Below are 21260 nucleotides of genomic sequence, written 5' to 3'. Positions count from 1 at the left end.
TGTTTAATAAAAAATAATTAGCGAATGAGTAAGAGAAGATGTTAATGTGTTTTAAGAGAGTACAGTGGTAGAAAGGGAGTCGTGAGATTACTGATAGTTGTGTAAGGAAGAGAGTAGTGACTGAGATTACTGATATTTGTGTAAGGAACAGAATAGTGAGATTACTGATAGTTGTGTAAGGAACAGGGTAGTGAGATTACTGATAGTTGTGTAAGGAACAGGGTAGTGAGATTACTGATAGTTGTGTAAGGAACAGGGTAGTGAGATTACTGATAGTTGTGTAAGGAACAGAGTAGTGAGATTACTGATAGTTGTGTAAGGAACAGGGTAGTGAGATTACTGATAGTTGTGTAAGAAACAGAGTAGTGAGATTACTGATAGTTGTGTAAGGAACAGAGTAGTGAGATTACTGATAGTTACATAAGGAAGAGAGTAGTGAGATTACCGATAGCTGTGTAAGGAACAGAGTAGTGAGATTGCTGATAGTTGCATAAGGAAGAGAGTAGTGAGATTACCGATAGCTGTGTAAGGAACAGAGTAGTGAGATTGCTGATAGTTGTGTAAGGAACAGAATAGTGAGATTACTGATAGTTGTGTAAGGAACAGAGTAGTGAGATTACTGATATTTGCATAAGGAACAAAAGCATGTAAACATATAACAAGTAAGATGTCCCCGAATAATGTTTTTTATGTGATTTTAGTAGCTTTTAGATAGTGTTGTCCATGCCTCTCAACTGTCCAGATTTTCACAGAATGTCCAGATCTACGCCTCATATTTCGGTCTGTTCCTCATAAAATGTATTGCTTTCTGGCAAATTATTGAGTATTGAAGTCACTAAACAATGACAGATATCTGAATTTCAGACTTCATATCCTATAGAAAATGCGTGTACCCATTCATCCATAGCCCTTTTTCACATTTTTAAACTTGGCGTCAGCTTGACATATCAACAGTGACAGTCATCTAGAGCCAAGTGTACATCAAAGTCTGTTATTCCAGCAAATTTCTAAACTTATAAGAGCAATATTTAAAATGTATCCCCACTTTTGGGCCTTTTTTACTCCCATCATTTTTGCTTTGCCCAGATTTCTTGTGCTAAGAGGTTAAGAAACAGGGTGTTGTTATGTCTTTTATATTACTTTGTACATGGCAATTCCAGGTATTGGTGCTGCTTTAATTTAATTTTAAACGTTGTAGCATTTTATTCTGTTCTGGGGAAGAATTCTGTGATCTTGGTAGCAGGTACTGATTAGAGAGACTATTCAAAATGGTTGTTTGATTTTCTTTTAGTGATCGTCATTGTTGTACACTACATTTAACCTGCCTAGGAGGAAGCAGCAGTTACATTTAGCTGCATGTCAGTACAAGAATGCAGCTGGTGAAGGGATCAGGAAAGGGCCACTGTTACTTTGCCAAACGCTGGGTCAATCGCAGGATGCTGGCAGTGAGAGTGTTGCGTTCTCTGCTGATGTGTAGACTGTGTGTATGTATTCATCAATATATACATGTAGATGCAAACGTCAGTGCAGATGAGGAAGTGCATGGCTAAGAATTTATTGCACTTGTAATATTTATAAAGACACAGAATGTAAAGGGTCAGTGTTAGGTGAACAATCATATTTAGGGTTACCCACATGTCCTGATTTAAGCAACTGTGTCCTGAAAGTAAGACAGAAATGGTACATGTCCTGATATGTTAAAAACAAAAGTATTTCCTGACTTTCCTCTAAATATTGCCAAAGTTGTACTACATTAGACATACCTTATAAAGGATATAAAACAGTAGCATCAGCAATAATTGTATAAATACAATGTCTTTATGTTGATAAGGAAGTGAAAAAAGTTAAGGGCATGATTTATTTTGCTAAATCTTAGGTTTCAGTAAGAAATGTTGAGCTTCTAAGAAAGTGTTAACCCTAATCATATTGCATAATTTAAATTTACTCTTTTTATTTTATTTTTATTTATTTTACATTTGTTGACCGGGCTAGTCTAGCTGGATGCATGTCCATTTTCAGTAGAGGCCCAGGGAGAAAAGCTCCAAAAATAAAAATAGAAATAATACATACTTTAAGAGTAATAACAGATAAAAATAGTAGCTGATAAAATGTGCAAAAAGTAAAAAAAAGTTATTACATAAAAAAACAGTTGTTACAAAATAATATATATATATTTTTTATAAAATAATTAGTCTTAGCAGGAATAGAGTTCGCAGTAGGAATCAAGGGTATTGTACATAAGATACAGTATCCATGTAAACCTACATATTCTTTATGATAAAATGGTATTATGTTTGTTTAGGAAAAAAATTATAGAGGAAGGAGTAGTTGTAGTTCAGAAGAAGAGAGGTTATTCAGGCTTAGTACAGGAGCATAGCCAGTGTTTCTTTAGGAATAGTTTTAGATTCTTTTTAAAGAGTGAAAGAGAACTTTGTGAGGAAACTCCCAGATATGCTCAGAACTAGTTCAAAATGATGTGAAGATTACTGATCCTACAGACATTGCCAACATACTGGCCGACAGGTTCAGTGCAAACTCCCCCCCCCCCCCAAAAGGAGAGATATCTATACCAAGCGATTGCAGCCCCCCCAAACATCTCCAACGCCCAAGTGAGAATTGCTCTCTCCAAAGCAAAAAACACAGCATCCATGGGACCTGATGGTGTCCCCGGCTGTGTGCTCCACGAACTCAACGAGGAATTAAACCCACAGCTAGGACAGCTGTTTAATCATAGTCTTACCTCTGGATACGCACTCCAGGAGTGGCGCACTGCAACTGTGGTCCCACTTCACAAAGGCGGTGCCTCCACCGACCCTGGAAATTACCGCCCATTAGCTTGACAAGCCTTATCTGCAAAGCCATGGAGAGGATCATAATGGACCTCATAAATAAAGACATAGGGAATTTGCAGACTTTGGATCCATCCCAGTTTGGCTTTATCAAAGGCAGATCATGCCTTCTAAACTTGGTTGACTTTTTCGAAACAGTCACCAAAGCCATTGATGAGGGAAAGGCAGTCCATACAGCCTACCTCGATCTGGCGAAGGCCTTCGATACAATACCCCACTCGGGTATCATTGAAAAACTCATCAGCTTAAATGTTAACCCATACATCACAAGATGGGTTGCAAACTGGCTGAGTGACAGAACCCACAGGGTCAGAGTTGCTGGCGCCATGTCAGACTCAAAGCCTGTCACAAGTGGTGTACCACAGGGCTCAGTCCTGGGCCCACTCTTGTTTGGCATCTACTTTTCTGAAGTACAAGCAAACACAGGAGGGTTATGGCTGACAAAGTTTGCAGATGACTGCAAACTGGGCGCCATAGTAGAAAACACATCTGACACAGATATCCTTCAGAAGGGTCTCACAGAAACGGATAACTGGTGCCAGAGCCATGGCCTAAAGTTAAATGCCAAAAATGCATAGTCATACCCTTCGGGAAAAACAAGGTTACCCCTAGCTACCAAATAGGTGGCAATCCACTGAGCACAGAAGAAGTTATCAGGGACCTGGGGACCCAGGTTGATAGTAGTCTGTCATTCGACACCCATGTAGCTAAAGTAGTTAGGAAGACCTTCTACATTGCCCACCTTATCATGAAGGGATTCTCATCTAGATCAAGGGAGGTCATAGTCTCCCTATACTCATCACTCATCAGACCAATGATTGAGTACAATGCCCCATTCGGAATGTATCTGACCCGACACTTGCAGCAGCTGGAGAGGCCACAAAAGTTCCTCACCAAAAGGATAAAGGGTCTCAAACATCTGTCCTATGCTGCCCGACTGAAAGAACTCCAGCTCTATTCAGTCGCCACCGCTTGCTCAGAGGTGACCTTTGCCTAACATACAAGGCCATGTCAAACCCAGATTTGATGAATATGCTTCACCTCAAAAATCTAGATCCGCCAGAGCCACAAGGGCCGGAGACTTAAACCTCGACATGGCTATTAATAGGACGTGCTGGAGGGATAGATTCATCACCCAAAGACTCCCTATGCTGTGGAATAAAATCCCGGTATATGTGAGGCAGAGCACCTCGCTGGCCTTGTTCAAGAGAAATCTTGACCAATGGATGGGAGATCGCAGATATACCCCAGGGATTACCTCAGTGTCACTGCTCGACAGAGGCACAGCAAAATAATGGGTATAGTTCCCCATACTAAAGGGGTGGCGTAAGCCACAAAACTATGGGCTAGGCTTGTAAATGCCCTCGGGCAGATAGCCTAGTATGAACCTATGAACCTATGAACCTATGTTAGTTCAGTGGGTAGTACATTCCATAGCTTTCCTACCGAGTTAGAGTATAGGGAGTCGCTTGCTGAGTGAATGGATCTTGAAGTATTATTAAGTAGTTTATCTGAGGAGCGTAGGTTCTTTTTATTATTATTATTATAAGGAGTAATGAGGGTAGAGAGTATCGGGGTGTGGGTGGGTTTATACAGGGCCTTGTAAACTATGGGGAGCTGTAGAAATTTAAGCTGATTGTGAAATTCTAACCAGTCTAGTTGTTTTAGATTCAGACAGTGATGAGTTTTGAAAGGGGAGCCTGTGGCAAATCTAGCAATATTATTATAGGATGTGGCCAGTTTGTTGAGGTTGTTTTTAGAAAGGTTAGTATATATGGGGGAGGCATAGAATAGAGCTGAGATTAAGTGGGTTCTGGCTGTAACAGTCCTAGCTACTGGAGTCAGAAAGGGCTTAATTCTGTAAAGGGATCCCAGTTTTTTGTTCACTGATTTTATTGTGTTGTTTATGTGGGTATCAAAGTTGAGGTTGTTGTCAATTGTTATTCCTAAGAGTTTAGTGGTTAGGTCGGGACAAATGATGGTGCCGTCATTTGATATAAGTGTGAGATGTATGGGGGTGGATTTTTGGGTTGGTGTGAAAAGTAAGAATTTAGTTTTTTTGGGGTTAAGAAGGAGGCAGTGCTTTAAGAACCATTGTTCTACAGTATTTAAAGCTTTTTGGGTTAGAGTTTTAAGTTCAGTTTCAGAGGAGCCTGTACAGATAATGGTAGAGTCATCTGCATATTGAATGCAGGTGGTGTGTGGTATTGCTGCTTGTAGGTCATTAATATAAATGGAGAAAAGGAGTGGACCTAGAATGGATCCCTGAGGAACACCGAAGGAGATGGGTAGATTATCAGACAGTTTATTTTGCCACAATACAGCCTGCTGGTGGTTTTCAAAATGTTTGCTTTTGTTTGCTTGTGTGTTTGTGAATACCCTTCAGAAACTGTATAGGTTTACACAGACAGCTCTTGGACTATGTTGCACAAATTATTAAGTTTTCGCCACAATTGTGCATGTGCTGTGTTTTTCGTTGACTTGTATTTTAGCACAGCATTATGTACTGGCCGTGAAGCACAGTGCTAAGTGCTAGCCTTCTGAATTATTCATTCCTTTCAGTGATAATGATTAGGTCTAAGGAGTCCCATATGCAGCCATGCCAGCATCTTAAGAGGGAGATGTTGGTCATATAGATAAGCTGATTTATTACGGTCGCTATAGTTTGCTTCCAGACAGCTTCTTATTAATTTTTGTACATAGTATATGATATTTTTAAAATGTTGTGCTGATATCTTTTAACTTATCCTTTACATCATGACATTTTGTGCTTATGAGCCTCATAAAGCATTTACCCTCTCATTCTACATATTGGTGTTCTAGTTTTTATTAATGTCCTTTGTAAAGTAGCATATGTGGTATGCTTACATCACTCTCTCAGAGTTTCACTGAACGGTAGCCATGTTGATGTCATTAGTGGGATAGGACGAGGATGTGTCTTTACTCCAAAATGGAAGCACCACTGTGCATGAATTCATTGTGTGCTATTCCTACAGTCATGTCACAAAGGGTTACAGTACATGTAGTTGGCTGTGGGTTAGTGAAAGGCAGAGATGTCATAGACAGATGGTACATTTATTTGGGCCATGGCTTTGCAAAAGGTTTATAAAGCTTTTTATTGAAAAAATAATTAAGGAACGATAAGAGTGAAACACATTGTGAAACTTATGCTTCTGTGTGCTGGAATGCATTTAGTAAGTGGTAAATTGTGTGGCTTGATTTGGCGCATAATCAAAAAACGTAAGAGAAAGGTAAGTGGCATATCTAGCCTCACAAAGAGTACATCTGGAACTTTTCGGAATAAAGTCCACATTTTCAGAATACACCTTCCTTGTTACAAGCCAGGTAACACTACATTTAATTTTTATTTCATTCTTATTTGCAACTGTTGTATAAATATGTGACTGAAGAGGTCTGATATGACTGGTTCATTCTATCTTTAGCGCTTATCATTTTAGAATCATATTTTGTGCCAAGTACCACTATAACAGTGCACTGTACTTACCGAGCATTGCCCCGTAGTGATCTCTCATTTTTAATTAAAGACACATGTAGACAGGCAGATAAACTTATTCTGTTATTTTTTTTTTTGTGTCCGTATTTGTCTCAAAACTGTCAGTAGTATGCTTTGTGATAAGTAAATTCCCTGTTTGGGTGCAGGCTGTCAACATGTACTTATTAATGCACATCACATATAGTTTTGTGTAATCTGAATAGAATCTGTGTCTCAAACTGTAGTCCTGCCTCAGAAAAAAGACATATGGAGTACAAACTGTACAGCAGCGGTATTCTCAGGGATGCTGTGCATCTGAGTCATCCAACTGGGCTCAGATCTATTAGGTCTGATGCTGATTTCACAGGTAGATGCAAGGCATCCCCAGGCATTTGTCAAATATCAAGAGAATGTTCCATTTGTAAGGGTATAGCTAGATTATACTTTTATTTTGTGCAATAATGTGATATGAGGTATATCTCAGGTGATGAGCTTGTTGATACAGAATTAACTTTCAAGACAGATGTGAAAAAAGAATTAGTAAAAGAAAGGCAGAGATTGTGGGACTTTTAAAAGTTTAGCAAACCAAGGTTACAAACGACATGAGGAAACAATAATCATCCCTTTGTTCTGTCCTAATTATGGTTCTGATGTTGACAGCAGTGTCTGATTGTGTATTTTATAAACTGTTCTAGTAGAAGAAAACAGGTACTAATATAGAAAATGTTTTTGTACGTAAACCATTCAAACACAAACAGGTACTGATGAGAAATCTAGCTGTTTATTTGGTGTACCACAGAAAAGGAAATTTTCTGTGCCAGTTGAATGTGAAATATGTTTTTGTGTGTCATGAAACACAAGAAAACTGTTAAAGATGAAAAACCTACTAATATGTTAGCTGTATTACAGGAAAGTAATTGTCAAAGCTAGTTGAAAGTTTACCTCAAAGTGACTGAAACAGAAGCATATGCATTTCCTATACACATACTATGCAGTCGTGGGATAAAATGTACTTTGGGAATCGTTATAGGTTCACCATATGATGCTTACAACATGAGTAACCATAAAGAATTTTAGACACGTTACCCAATAATAATAAGAATCTTTTAGTTCCCCTAAGTAAGCAGACTGTTCCCACGTACCCCAGGTGTGAATTTATGGTTTCCCATCCATTTGTCAAATCTGATTTTGAATGTTGCTAGGGAGTTACTCCATTTCATGTGCAACAGGAATTTGTTCCAAAGGCAAAATCTGAAAACATTGGTTTAATGACTGCAGCTTCATAGACTGATTCTGTGGTTAAAGAAACACAAACAGAAATACCAGTAGAGATAAACAGGTCTGAAAGCAAGGACCTCGGATTGCAAACACAGACTTTAGTTCTCTGTTAATTAAGAGGCATGCGGAAGCATTTATACGTATACATGCTCTCCAAGATCCAGTGCAAACCCAGAATGCAGTACCATAAAGTTTGTCTCAATAAGTCATAATATGAAACATATATCTAGTAGAGTGAAGTCTGTCTCAACAAACTGTGAGGTGAAACAAGAAATTCCTATTGGAGAGACTTTCTCAACAAACTATACTGTGAAATAAGAATTCTGTATTGCAGTAAATGTTTTGAACCCAGTATCTATAAACCCAAATACATAGGGACACAACTGAGGTTCTTTGAAGATGAGAGTTGTACCAGAACTATGAATTATAAAGGCAAAGACCAAAATTGTAATATGGTGAAGTATTTTAAAATTATGCCTGAACATGGTAGTGCACTAGAATATCAAATATGGAGACCATAACCATAACCATAACCAGATTATCTGGCATCCTGCTTAGCTCCCAAAACTAGCACAGCCACTAAAAAGTTGAGAATCAAAAAACTCATCTGTATTGTAGCAAGCTGCTTGCCTCAAATATACAAAGCAGCTTGATACAGTTAATTTCCAACACTGTGCACTTCCTCACTTCAGCCATGACCAGAAATATAGTACGAGCATTCATTTATGAAGCCGTGATTTCCTTATGACTTCATAAATCAGTGCCAGTACTGCACTCTGACATCACTCTTACATCATCTGCACCTGCCAATTGCACCGCCAAACAGCTTGTGCTGGGGCAAAAACCCTTTGTTCTGCCCTAGTTGTGGATCTGCTGGAGATAGTGATGTGGAACTAAGACTTTGCCTGGCACAGGCTGAATCAGAAAAATATCATTAGAAAGACAGAGGCAGAGGAACTGAAAAGTTTCTGATATTCAGCATGTATTGCAGGTATAAGACTATTGGAAACACCTGGTGTTCTGGATGAAGTGTGATTCTCAAACAATCTAGAAATATATCGCTTGTGGTGTTATAGTTGGTGGCTTTGCAGTTGCCCGCTCCTACTGTAAATCTGATCTGGGACACCCCTCCCAGTCTTGTATTCACTCTATTTAATACAGAGAGAACATTTGAGAAGGCCAACCCACTTAGGTTCTTAACCTTGAATTTTTCTTCTGCTCCTCCTTCCTCTCTTCTTGCACTGTACTAAAAAAATTGCTCTTTATTTTGCTTTTGCCTCTTCTTAAAAGTACTCAGTTGTATTTATTCTGCTGCATTTATTACTGCTTGGTAGTAGCCTGATTAAATTATAACTGTTATTCTAAGCCTTTTGGTTTAAGCACTTGGGCTTCAGACCAGTTATTTTACATTAAGAAGGATTGTGGTCTGTACTGTTGTGGCAGGACAGGTAGCTTACATCCTTCTAAGTTGGGAATTGCTGATTGAAGGCTCAGTGTCTGTTATTCTAAAAGTGTATTAGTTCTGGTTTAAGCACTTGAACTTCAGGCCAGTTATTTTTCATTAAGAAGGTTTGTGGTCTGCACTCTTGTGGGATGAGAGGCAAGATTCTGCCCTACTTAGCTGGGAATTTCTGGTTAAAGGCTTATTGTGCCTGCTTATTTGAACTGTTTCTTTCTGAAATTGGTGCGCCTTATTTGCTGTAGCATAGACTAGATTCAAGCATGCTGAATCTAGCTTTGTTTGTATAACTTGAGCACTAATCCAGACCATCTTTTTTTGAAGAAGTTCCCCTGCACCCTAGTGGGAGGAGTGTGCAGTTAGAACTTGTCTGATTGAAGACTGCTGGAATGGGCCTCCGTTTTTAGCTTTTTATTGGTTAATTTGTTTAAATCAGTTTCCTCATTTGCAACTGTTATGTTAAAAAAATAAACTTTATGCATAGCTGCTTAGCTAAGGTTAAACTATTCGCCTAAAGTCTGCTCTTCACATTTTCCCTTAGGACTAGCCAGTGTTTTTAGTTTTAGCACTCAAATCTGTTTCTTTGAGCTCAGCACTTGTTAGAACTCATAAGCACTAAATAAGCTACAAATTACTACAGCACTCAACTTTCCTCACTTGTCTAGAGGAAAACAGTTTTTAATACTTAATAAATAAGCACCTATCCAGGCAAGTCTAAGGGTCAGCTCCTTGTGTTTTCTCCTGTCTACCTGATGAATCTGGGCATCTTAGGGCAATGCAATTGCCTCATGTACAAAGACAACCCTCTCCTCCTACCACCCAACACTACAAGCTGTGAGAGATGCACTTATATAGTCAAACTGGAAGCAAAGCTCTCTTCACCCAAGACTGGACTAGACAGTCAAGAGGAGAAGGTAAACACTTGAACCACATCACACTCATCACATAGTCCCTCAAAACCTAAACCACCAAAACACACACACAGAAATACAAAACACACACCTACATTCGCCGAGGCTCTCAATAAAAATATGCTCAAGCAACAGAGACCTCCAAAGCAGAAACGCAACTGCACAAGTACAAATATGACTCTGTCATTGTCCATGTTGGTGTGAATGCCCTGAGACGTACCTCCCTGGACTACATGAAAAGAGACATGGAGGAGCTCTCCAATCTTGTAGCCCCGGCAGGTATGACCGTAGCCCTGAGAAGCATCCTGCTCAGAATGATACCGCAGTACAAGGACAAAATGATTGACTTCAACTATTGGCTAAGCTTCTGGTGTCATTCTAAGGGGATCCACTATCTGTCTGCCTGAGACGACATGCTCGACAGACCATGATGCTTTGCCAGAGATGACGTGCACCTATCGCCCCTGGGATTCCGGATACTGACTAAGGGTTTTGCCGCCCCTATAGTGCCTTTTTTAGGCAAGGTTCAAATGACAAATTAACAGGCAAGCAATAACTGGGGGTAATGCTACTCAATGCTAGAAGTCTAAATCTCAAAATGCACTCACTCGAGGCACTCCTTAAAATGGAGTACATCGCTATCTGTGCAGTGACTGGGACCTGGTACCAAAGGAGATGACAATACACTTTTTATCATTGAGCTTCAGGCCATGGCTTTGCCACCAAGCATCTGTCTCAGTGAGGCCCTTTTGTAGTATGTCCACATCGTTAGGAGGTTTGATTATGGATCCTAGTTTGCAGTCATCTGCAAACTTTGTTAGCCTAAGACCTTCTGTGTTAGCCTTTACTTTCACATTGTGGGTTCTGTCCATGAGCCAGTTGGCAACCCATCTTGTGACAAAGGGATTTATACCTAGTTTATTTAGCTTATCTATAATTCCAGAGTGGGAGATCTAAATAAGCTGTGTGAACCACCTTACCCTCATCTATGGCTTTGGTGACTGCTTCAAAGAAGTCAATCAGGTTTACAAGACATGATATGCCTTTTACTAACGCGAACTGGGTAGGGTCCAGAGTTTGGAGATTACCAATGTCTTTGTTTATGAGTTCTATGATGATACGTTCCATGGCCTTGCAGACCAGGCTCATCAGGCTAATGGGCAGTAGTTCCCGTGGTCCGTCATGGCTCCACCTTTGTGGAGTGGGATAACCGTCGTGGTGCACCATTCAGTGGGCACAAAGCCTGAGGTGAGGCTATGATTGAACATGGTACTTAGCAGGGTGCCAGTTCATTCTGTAGTTTGTATAGAACACAGCCTGGGATATTGTCAGGTCCCATGGATGCTGTGTTCTTGGTTTTGGAGAGTGTGTTTTTTACCTGTGCAGCCATGATTACAGGAACTTTGCATTCTTCCGGAATAGAGATGGGCCCTCTAGGGGGTGAGAGGGGGGTAAAGTTAGCACTGAACCTATCTGCCAGCATGTTGGCAATGTCAGTTGCTTCTGTATATTTAGTGCCATTGTGCTGTAACTCAGAGCAGATCTGAGTGTTGCCATTGAGATTCTTGACATAGCTATAGAATGCTTTGTGGTTGTCTTTAAAGTCAGTGGCAATTTTGTTTGGAGGATTTTATGAGGGATCTCAGCTTTTTACTGATGTTGACCAGGGAGTTCCTCCAGTCATGGGATTTTATTCTTTTGTTTTCAACAGTTTCTTTCTTCTGTTGTAGAGTTTGTTTATGGCAGAGGACCACCAGATTGGCTTTCTTTTTCTGGAGGATAGCATCTTGGATGTCTATGGTGATTAGCTTATGGTCAGATCTGACCAATGAGAAGTTGACTTCAGGTGTGAAACACCGGCCACTCATGTTGGTAATGACTAGGTTTATGATATTGTTTCCCCTAGTGGGGGTGTGGATAAGTTAATCCAAGGCATTGGAATTTATGAATTCCAGAAAACGCTGAGCAAAAGAGTTGGTACATGAGTAGTTTTCCCAGTTAATGGTGGGGTAGTTGAAGTCGCCCATTATTAGGATGTTGGGTTGTACCCTAATACTTTCCAGTGTATCAATAAATGAGGAGTGGGAATCCTGGGGCATGGTGGGGGGTCTGTAGCAACCTACAATTTGGATTACGGTCTTGCCCAGAGTTAGTTGCACTTGGATAATCTCAGATGCATTATGCTGTGCAACTAGCCTGGAGGTGTGGATATCCTTAATGAATATGGACATGCCTCCACCTTTAGTGCTTCGTTCTGCATTAGGTGGCCAAAAGGTGTGGTATGAATTATAGCCTGGTATTGCAGGGGTGCTCTCTGGAGCTTTGAACCAGGTCTCTGTCGCTGCACAGATGTCAGTGTTCTCCATTTTAAGGAGTGCTTTGAATGAGTCCATTTTGAGGTTTAGACCTCTAGCATTAAGTATCATTACCCTCAGATTTTGCTTGCTTGTACCTGTTACGGTGGTGAATTTGTCATTTGAACCTTGACTAAAAAAGGCACTACAGGGGTGGCAAAAGCCTTAGCCATTATCCAGAATCCCAAGGGTAACAGGTACAGGCCATCTCTGGCAAAGCATCGTGGTCTGTCGATCATATCGTCCCAGGCTTACAAATACTGGATCCCCTTAGAATGACACCAGAAGCTTAGCCAATTATTGAAGTCAATAATTTTGTCCTTGTACTGTGGTATCATTCTGGGTGATGGCAGCATGCTACTCAGGGCTAGGGTCATACCTGCCTGGGCTAGAAGATCAGAGAGCTCCTCCATGTCTCTCTTCATGTAGTCCAGGGAGGTACATCTCAGGTCATTCACAACAACATGGACAATGACAGTGTCATATTTGTATTTGTTGTGGAGTGACCTGAGTGCGTGCATTATGTGGTGGATCCTGGCACCTGACAGGCAGATGACAGTAACTTTCTCCTTTTTTAGTCTGGTGAGTGGAACATCAGTGTGCCTGACTATAGAGTCACCTATGACTAGAATGTTGGGTACGTTGTTATGCCTTATGGGCTGTGGTTGAGTGGCACACTGAGTTTGTAAGCTATGTGCCATTTTGGTTGTGTTGGGGTGAAGTTTGCTTGCGTTTCTGCTTTGGAGGTCCCTGATGCTTGGGCAGGTTTTTATTGAGAGCCTCCATGGATGTAGGTGTGTGTTTTGTGTTTCTATGTGTGTGTTTTGGTGGTGTAGGTTTTGAGGGACTATGTGATGAGTGTGGTGTGGTGCAAGTGTTTACCTTCTCCTCTTGACTGTCTAGTCCAGTCTTGGGTGTTTGCTTCCAGTTTGACTATATAAGTGCATCTCTCACAGGTTGTAGTGTTGGGTGGTAGGAGGAGAGGGTTGTCTGTGTACATGAGGCAATTGCTGCATTGCCCCAAGATGCCCAGATTCATCAGGTAGACAGGAGAAATCACCGAGAGCTGACCTTAGACATGCCTGGATAGGCGCTTATTTATTAAGTAATAAAAACTGCCTTCCTCTAGACAAGTGAAGAAGGTAGAGTGCTGTAGTAATTTGCAGCTTATTTAGTGCTTACGAGTTCTGAACAAGTGCTGTGTTTAAAGAGACAGATTTGAGTGCTGAAACTAGAAAACTGGCTAGTTCTAAGAAACAAAATTAAGCTAAAAGGCTTCCCTCCAACACAGAAAGGCTTGGGGGCTCAGAAGCCTATAAACAGTCTAGACCACTTACAGAAAAGGCAGGAAACAAGCTTAAATTTTTTTTCCCAGATGCGCTCTTTGTACACAGTAGAAGTGCCTGAAATCAGAATATGATCTCACTGCACTCAGTTGAGTGAGCAAATGAAATGGGCCCAAAAGGAGTTTCCAAACACAAATTTACAAGAGGGGCGGGCAGTTTCAAAGCCACCAAGATTAACACCAAAACAAAACCACAGAGGGTGGGTGGGGAACTAACTGAAAAAAAACAGAGTCAAAACTTCCAGTTCAGTTAATATTCAATGCTGCACAAATAAATCAATTAAAAGGTTGTTTACTTGAAAAAAGTGAAGATAAAAGGTAGTTAAATTCTCTTATATGTCCAGTTGAATACAGCTAGATCTTAGCCGGCCAAAGCTCAGGTTTTAAGCAGAAAATATTCCAAAATGTACCACTTCAGTTAATATTCAATGCAACACAAATAAATCAATTAAAATGCTGTATTATTTGAAAAAAGTGCAGATAAAAGGTACTTAAATTCTCTTATACATCCAGTTGAACACAGCTAGATCTTAGCCAGCCAAAGCTCAGGTTTTAAGCAGACAATATTCCAAAATGTACCACTTAATAGGCAGTAACAGAATATCAATAAATGAGACTACCCCAACTGCAATTACTGTCAATGCAGAAATTCTAACAGGCAATAAAATCTATCAAGGACTAACTGAAAAAACAGAGTCAAAACTTCCAGTTCAGTTAATATTCAATGCAACACAAATAAATCAATTAAAATGCTGCATTATTTGAAAAAGGTGCAGATAAAAGGTACTTAAATTCTCTTATACATCCAGTTGAATACAGCTAGATCTTAGCCGGCCAAAGCTCAGGTTTTAAGGAGAAAATATTTCAAAATGTACCACTTAAATAGGCAGTAACAGAATGTCAATGAATGAGACTACCCCTGACTGCAATGACTGTCTATGCAGGAATTCTAACAGGCAATAAAATCTAGCAAGCACTAACTGAAAAAACAGAGTCAAAACTTCCAGTTCAGTTAATATTCAATGCAACACAAATAAATCAATTAAAATGCTGCATTATTTGAAAAAGGTGCAGATAAAAGGTACTTAAATTCTCTTATACATCCAGTTGAATACAGGTAGATCTTAGCCGGCCAAAGCTCAGGTTTTAAGGAGAAAATATTTCAAAATGTACCACTTAAATAGGCAGTAACAGAATGTCAATGAATGAGACTACCCCTGACTGCAATGACTGTCTATGCAGGAATTCTAACAGGCAATAAAATCTAGCAAGCACTAACTGAAAAAACAGAGTCAAAACTTCCAGTTCAGTTAATATTCAATGCAACACAAATAATTCAATTAAAATGTTGTATTATTTGAAAAAGGTGCAGATAAAAGGTACTTAAAATCTTTTATACGTCCAGTTGAATACAGCTAGATCTTAGCCGGCCAAAGCTCAGGTTCTAAGCAGAAAATATTTCAAAATCTACCACTTAAATAAGCAGTAACAGAATGTCAATGAATGAGACTACCCCCCCACTACAATTACTGTCTATGCAGGAATTCTAACAGGCAATAAAGTCTAGCAAGCACTAACTGAAAAAACAGAGTCAAAACTTCCAGTTCAGTTAATATTCAATGCAACACAAATAAATCAATTAAAATGCTGTATTATTTGAAAAAAGTGCAGATAAAAGGTACTTAAATTCTCTTATATGTCCAGTTGAATACAGCTAGATCTTAGCCGGCCAAAGCTCAGGTTTTAAGCAGAAAATATTCCAAAATGTACCACTTAAATAGGCAATAACAGAATATCAATGAATGAGACTACCCCCGACTGCAATTACTGTCTATGCAGGAATTCTAACAGGCAAAAAATCTAGCAAGCACTAACTGAAAAAACAGAGTCAAAACTTTCAGTTCAGTTAATATTCAATGCAACACAAATAAATCAATTAAAATGCTGTATTATTTGAAAAACGTGCAGATAAAAGGTAATTAAATTCTCTTATATGTCCATTTGAATACAGCTACTGTCTATGCAGGAATTCTAACAGGCAATAAAATCTAGCAAGCACTAAAATAAAAAAACAGAGTCAAAACTTCCAATTCAGTTAATATTCAATACTGCACAAATAAATCAATTAAAATGCTGTATTATTTGAAAAAAGTGCAGATAAAAGGTAATTAAATTCTCTTATATGTCCATTTGAATACAGCTAGATCTTAGCCGGCCAAAGCTCAGGTTTTAAGCAGAAAATATTTCAAAATGTACCACTTAAATAGGCAGTAACAGAATGTCAATGAATGAGACTACCCCTGACTGCAATTACTGTCTATGCAGGAATTCTAACAGGCAATAAAATCTAGCAAGCACTAACTGAAAAAAACAGAGTCAACACTTCTAGTTCATTTAATATTCATTGCAACATAAATACATCAATTAACATGCTGTATTATTTGAAAAAAGTGCAGATAAAAGCGTCTTAAATTCTCTTATATGTCCAGTTGAATACAGCTAAATCTTAACTGGTCAAAGCTCAGGTTTTAAGCAGAAAATATTCCAAAATGTACCACTTAAATAGGCAGTAGCAAAATATCAATGAATGAGACTACCCCTGACAGCAATTACTGTCTATGCAGGAATTCTAACAGGCAATAAAGTCTAGCAAGCACTAACAGAAAAAACTGAGTCAAAACTTCCAGTTCAGTTAATATTCAATGCAACACAAATAAATCAATTAAAATGCTGTATTATTTGAAAAATGTGCAGATAAAAGGTACTTAAATTCTCTTATACATCCAGTTGAATACACTTACATCTTAGCCGGCCAAAGCTCAGGTTTTAAGCATAAAATATTCCAAAATGTACCACTTAAATAGGCAGTAACAGAATGTCAATGAATGAGACTACCCCCGACTGCAATCACTGTATATGCAGGAATTCTAACAGGCAATAAAATCTAGCAAGCACTAACTGAAAAAACAGAGTCAAAACTTCCAGTTCAGTTAATATTCAATGCAACACAAATAAATCAATTAAAATGCTGTATTATTTGAAAAAAGTGCATATAAAAGGTACTTAAATTCTCTTATACATCCAACTGAATACAGCTAGATCTTAGCCGGCCAAAGCTCAGGTTTTAAGCAGAAAATATTCCAAAATGTACCACTTAATAGGCAGTAACAGAATATCAGTGAATGAGACTACCCCCGACTGCAATTACTGTCTATGCAGGAATTCTTATAGGCAATAAAATCTAACAAACACTAACTGACAAAACAGAGTCAAAACTTCCAGTTCAGTTAATATTGAATGTAACACAAATAAATCAGTTAAAATGCTGTATTATTTGAATAAAGTGCAGATAAAAGGTACTTAAATTCTCTTATATGTCCAGTTGAATACAGCTAGATCTTAGCCGGCCAAAGCTAAGGTTTTAAGCAGAAAATATTCCAAAATGTACCACTTAAATAGGCAGTAACAGAATATCAATGAATGAGACTACCCCCGACTGCAATTACTGTCTATGCAGGAATTCTAACAGGCAATAAAATCTAGCAAGCACTAACTGAAAAAACAGAGTCAAAACTTCCACTTCAGTTAATATTAAATGCAACACAAGTAAATCAATTAAAATGCTGTATTACTTGAAAAAAGTGCAAATAAAAGTTACTTAAATTCTCTTATACGTCCAGTTGAATACAGCAGGATCTGCCAAAGCTCATGTTTTAAGCAGAAAATATTCCAAAATGTACCACTTAAATAGGCAGTAACAGAATATCAATGAATGAGACTACCCCCGACGGCAATTACTGTCTATGCAGAAATTCTAACAGGCAATAAAATCTATCAAGCACTAACTGAAAAAACAGAGTCAAAACTTCCAGTTCAGTTAATATTCAGTGCAACACAAATAAATCAATTAAAATGCTGCATTATTTGAAAAAGGTGCAAATAAAAGGTACTTAAATTCTCTTATACATCCAGTTGAACACAGCTAGATCTTAGCCGGCCAAAGCTGAAGTTTTAAGCAGAAAATATTCCAAAATGTACCACTTAAATAGGCAATAACAGAATATCAATGAATGAAACTAACCCTGACTTCAATTACTGTCTGTACAGGAATTCTAACAGGCAATAAAATCTAGCAAGCACTAACTGAAAAAACAGAGTCAAAACTTCCAGTTAAGTTGATATTCAATGCAACACAAATAAATCAATTAAAATGCTGTATTATTTTGTACTACAGCTAACTAGAAACGCCAAAGCTCAAGTTTTTTTTTTAGAAAAAATTTCAAAATGTACCACTAAAAGGCAGTAACAGAAATGAATGAAAATGAATGACTACCCCTGCAATTACTGTCTATGCAGAATTCTAACAGGCAGTAAAATCTAGCAAGCACTAACTGAAAAAACAGAATAAAAACTTCCAGTTCAGTTAATATTCAATGCAACACAAATAAATCAATTAAAATGCTGTATTATTTGAAAAAGGTGCAGATAAATGGTACTTAAATACTCTTGAACGTCCAGTTGAATAAAGCTAGATCTTGGGGGCAAAGCTGAGGTATTAAGCAGAAAATATTCCAAAATTTACCACTTAAATAGGCAGTGACAGAATGTCAATGAATGAGACTACCACTGACTGCAATTACTGTCTATGCAGGAATTCTAACAGGCAATTAAATCTGGCAAGCACTAACTAAAAATAGAGTCAAAACTTCCAGTTAAGTTGATATTCAATGCAACACAAATAAATCAATTAAAATGCTGTATTATTTGAAAAAGGTGCAGATAAATGGTACTTAAATTCTTTTATACGTCCAGTTGAGTACAGCTAGATCTTAAACGGCCAAAGCTCAGGTTTTAAGCAGAAAATATTTCAAAATGTACCACTTAAATAGGCAGTAACAGAATGTCAATGAATGAGACTACCCCTGACTGCAATTACTGTCTGTGCAGGAATTCTAACAGGCAATAAAATCTAGCAAGCACTAACTGAAAAAACAGAGTCAAAACTTCCAGTTCAGTTAATATTCAATGCAACACAAATAAATCAATTAAAATGCTGTATTATTTGAAAAAGGTGCAGATAAAAGGTACTTAAATTCTCTTATACGTCCAGTTGAATACAGCTAGATCTTAGCCAGCCAAAGCTCAGATTTTAAGCAGAAAATATTTCAAAATGTACCACTTTAATAGGCAGTAACAGAATGTCAATGAATGAGACTACCCCTGACTGCAATTACTGTCTATGCAGGAATTCTAACAGGCAATAAAATCTAGCAAGCACTAAATGAAAAAAAGAGTCAAAACTTCCAGTTCAGTTGATATTCAATGTAAAACAAATAAATCAATTAAAATGTATTATTTGAAAAAAGTGCAGATAAAAGGTACTTAAATTCTCTTATGCATCCAGTTGAATACAGCTAGATCTTAGCTGACCAAAGCCATTTATGAGGGTAAGGTGGTTCACACAGACTATCTTGACCTCGCAAAGTCTTTCGACACCATCCCCCATTCTGGAATTATAGCTAAACTCACTAAACTAGGTATAAATCCCTACGTCAAAAAATGGGTTGCCAACTGGCTCAATGACAGAATCCACACTGTAAAAATTGCATACTCCAAATCTGACTTGAAATCAGTCACAGGGTTCAGTCCTGGGACCTCTCCTGTTTGGTATCTACTTCTCTGAAGTACAGGCTAACACAGAAGGCCTTTGACTAATGAAGTTTGCAGATGACTGCAAACTAGGAGCCATAGTCCCCAAATAATGTGGACATCCTACAGAAGGGCCTCGCTGAACAGATGCCTGGTGTCAGAGGCATGGCCTCAAGCTCAATGCCAAAAAGTGCATTGTCATCCCCTTTGGTAAAAACTCTGTACCCATGAGCTACCACATAAACGGTAGTCTATTTAACGCTGAATGTGTCATAAGAGAACTTGGGACCCAGGTGGACAGTAGTCTCTCCTTTGATAATCACATCACCACAGCATCAGGAAATCCTTCTGTGTGGCACACCTCATCACAAAAGGGTTCTCATCCAGGAAAAAAGAGGTAATTGTTCCCCTCTACTCGGCACTCATTAGACCCATTATAGAGTACAACGCCCCTTTTGGAATGTACCTCACAAGACATCTGCAGTAGCTGGAAAGGCCACAGAAATACCTCACAAAGAGGATTACTGGCCTCAAACAGATGCCTTGCACTGACCGTCTCAAAAAACTCCAGCTTTACTCAGTAGCATATTGCCTACTCTGAGGAGATCTTTGCCTAACATATAAAACTATGTTAAACCCAGAGCTGTTGGACATGCTACATCTAAAGAAATCCCAATAACTCCAAGCTACATGCTCTAGGGACCTAAACCTTGTCTCTACCATAAACAGGACATGCTAGAGGGATAGATTCCTGACGCAGAGACTTCCTATACTCTGGAACAAGCTACCCATCTATGTCAAGCAAAGTTCCTCATTAGCACTCTTCAAGAAAAATCTTGATGAGTGGATGGAAAATAGGAAATACACCCCGAGGATCACTTCTGTGGCTCTGCTCGACAGGGGCACAGGAAATTAACTTTCTTGGGTGGCGTAATCCAGGGAACCTTGTTGACTAGGCTTACTTAGGCCCTTGGGCCGATAGCCTAGTACCTACCTATGAACCTATGAACTTTCTGCTGCACAGTTTTCAAGGCATTTAGCATACTGATTAGCAGTTAAGAGTTGTCAAAGTTGATAAAATCTAAGTTTTTTTTTTAAACCTATCACTGATAGGTAAATGATTAACAAGATGATAATATCCTCATCTACTTGCCCATGTTGGAACACTGTGGGGAGGTGTAAACATGTGCATGCACAGAGTATACCATGTAAATGCACAGTTATGTGCATACATACTGTTTATGCACTATACTTATACAGCAATGTGTAGTACATGTGAAATAAAATGCACTAGCAACTCCAGTCTCAGTAAGGCACACACTGGTAGTCACAGAAGTAGGTGGGGCCTGTAGGACATGACTCCATACTAGCAAAGGCCTGTTGCAGAAGCATGTAGTTCATACAGTAGACTTACACTGCACAGATATATGTGCATGTGGAAGCAAACACCTCCTAATGCACAATAAATTTCAGCTGCTGCTGTTGTGTACATGATTTAGTGATAGTGAGTTTCAGCGGTATTCATTAATATGCCTAGCAACAGTAGGTTTTTAATATCTTAATAAGCAGTTCCACACTTAGTTTGCATATTTGGGCTGATAATATGTCTTAGGGTACTAATGAAATGATCTGCAAGTGAGCATTTATTGATCTGACTTTGATCCCCAAGACTTCCTCATTTGTACATGTTTCTAACTCACCAACAAAGAGATGCATAGTTGCCTATTAATTTATCTTGTTAATACAAAAATAAAACAGTAAAAGCATGTGGAATCCCAAACTGGGAAAGGCTTTCAAAATTTGATTCTAACACTGGGGTTGTAGAGTTTGTCTTCTTTTGTCTTAAACATGAAGACAGACAATGATACGACACATGGATGTGTACTGTCAGCTAGGAATTATCGACCAGCAGTACAGCTATT

At 38.7% G+C, this 21260-nt stretch overlaps 1 protein-coding gene across 6 annotated transcripts in view; it reads left to right on the top strand.

Moving 5' to 3' along the window:
• Positions 1-21260, top strand: part of KIAA1217 (KIAA1217 ortholog) — a 2251763-nt gene that overhangs the window by 734042 nt on the left and 1496461 nt on the right. The gene's annotated exons all lie outside the window — the stretch shown is intronic.

The sequence above is a fragment of the Protopterus annectens genome, chromosome 12.part0 (genome assembly GCF_019279795.1).
Source record: "Protopterus annectens isolate FY-2018-M chromosome 12.part0, PAN1.0, whole genome shotgun sequence".
In the NCBI taxonomy this organism is placed as follows: domain Eukaryota; kingdom Metazoa; phylum Chordata; order Ceratodontiformes; family Protopteridae; genus Protopterus; species Protopterus annectens.
Note: the sequence above shows the minus strand (reverse complement) of the source record. Positions and strands in the feature narration are given on the sequence as shown.